At 35.5% G+C, this 2035-nt stretch overlaps 1 long non-coding RNA gene across 1 annotated transcript in view; it reads right to left on the bottom strand.

Moving 5' to 3' along the window:
• LOC104911184 overlaps positions 1-1694 on the bottom strand; it is a 22165-nt gene extending 20471 nt beyond the window's left edge. Inside the window, exon 1 of the long non-coding RNA XR_793704.2 lies at positions 1514-1694. This is a non-coding gene — a long non-coding RNA (uncharacterized LOC104911184). The remainder of the gene's footprint in view (positions 1-1513) is intronic.
• Between the last annotated feature and the right edge of the window lie 341 nt (positions 1695-2035).

The following is a 2035-nucleotide window of genomic DNA, read 5'->3' as shown; positions in this document are numbered from 1 at the left end:
TTGGTACTCTATTAAGTGGCATCTAGCTCTTTCTCACCCTAAATTACTATCTTATTCATGCAACAGTTTTAGGCCTCTTCTTAACTTTAAGGCATTTATCATGAATATAGTAATTTTTACCTTGTAATTTTTTTTTGTTTGTTTGTTTTGTTATTGGATGTGATCTCATTACTTTCTATTCACAAGTCTAATTCTTCTAGATTTCCTTTTCTATTACATCTCTGCTCTCACAAGTAATGACCACTTCTGCCATTTCAACATCATTTATGAAAATTAGTACCTCTGTTACTGTCTTTCCGAGATCATTAAGGAAGTTAAGGAATAAACCATAGTACAGATTCTTGTGGTAATTTGGGATTCTCTTTCCTTTTCACAGTGGTGCTGTTCGTCAATGCCCTTCATAGACAGCCTTTCAGATGGCAATATAAAGTTATAACCATCTTCCAAATCAATCTTAATTTATAAAAATCTGGAAGAAAATACAGCCTAACATTTAACCAGCATCCAACTGTAGTGCAGCCAGTCCTTTTAACTTTACTTGTATTCAACAAGACTTTTCAACAAATTCTTATGAACTCTCTCAGCTTATTAAATAAGAGCATCTATTATTCTGAAAAAAAATTAAATGAAAAAAAAAAGCGAGTTTCAGTAAGCTTTGCTAGAATTAAGTTAATGGTGTTTATTTCATAGGACTCTTATTCATCTGCATGTCTACTGGACCTGTTCTTCCTCCCAGTGGCATATGATTGTCAAAGATCAGAATATTTCTGAAAGTTAAAATCCTCTCTTCTCAGTTCTTGTAATGTGGTATGTCTTACTTTACTAGGAATTAAAATAAATCTGTCATTGGTACCTCAAGTTCAACTTCAACTCCTTTGGAATTGTTAAGGCATCAGTTACCTTAGGCAAGCAAATTGCAAGTACTCAATTGTGTGTTGTTTGCTAGCTTTTTTAGTATTCCCTTATTCAGTCCTTACCATTAGAAACTGCTTCTAAGAAATTATTTTTAAAATTTTTGGTACCACACAGCTCTTGAGGGATCACTTGAACTTCTTCCATCTTTTACAATTAAGCATCTAGCTCAATCTTTCTTCTTCTTTTATTGTTCATCATTAAGCTACGTGGCTACCTTCTAACCCTCATATTCTGTCTTTTCTTTAGTGGAAGCATAACTAGAACAATTTGATCCCAGTTTAGGTATCATAGTCCTCTTATTAACCAGTGAGTTTTAATTCTTATTCTGTATCTTACTCACCATTTCCTATGTTCCTTTCTCAGGTAAAATTTTCATAAGATTGAAGAGCACTTTCCCTGAATTAAGCCTTTAGACCTATGCCTTTTATTTGGTTTTGCTTTACGAAGTTTTACTTCAGTGATAGTAGAACATCTTTTACACTGCCAGCTTTATATTCAGAAAAAGCTATCAGTTAGTTATCTTTGTTTCCAAATAAAATAACTTAATCTTCTCTAATTCGACACACAGAATTTTTAGTAGTATCACTAGGAAACCTACCTTTACTTGATGAGAAGACACCTGCTATGTTAGCTGAAGGGACAATGGAAGTAAGCTTAAGAAGCCTTGTTGAATATCTTCCAGTGAAAACACTAACATGAAAATGATTGTAGGTCTTACAAAAAAAGTAGTAAAATTAAAAGACTCTGTTTCTACCTGGTTCTTCATTGCATAAGCTCTGGAATCCCTCTTGACACCATTAAGTTAAATAAGGCCAAGTGCAAGTTGCTGCACCTGGATCAGGTCAATCTCAAACATCTGTGTGGACCTGGTGATGGGCAGATTGAGAGCAGCTGTGTAGAGGTGCACCTGGGGGTAGTGGTGGATGTGAGTTGCAATGTGTGCTTGCACTCCAGAAAGCCAACTGTAATTTGGGCTTCATCTAAAGAAAAGCGGCTAGTGAGGTGAGGGAGGTGACTCTCTCCTGCTGCTCCTAGTGATCCTAATCATGAATGACGAAGTAGTATCTAAGCTTTACCTATGATGACAGGGGCTGCATTTGTCTTCTTTGTTGCTGTCCTT

Source organism: Meleagris gallopavo, chromosome 5 (genome assembly GCF_000146605.3).
Source record: "Meleagris gallopavo isolate NT-WF06-2002-E0010 breed Aviagen turkey brand Nicholas breeding stock chromosome 5, Turkey_5.1, whole genome shotgun sequence".
Lineage (NCBI taxonomy): Eukaryota > Metazoa > Chordata > Aves > Galliformes > Phasianidae > Meleagris > Meleagris gallopavo.
The sequence above is the reverse complement of the archived record's forward strand: the minus strand, read 5'-3'. Positions and strand labels throughout refer to the sequence as shown.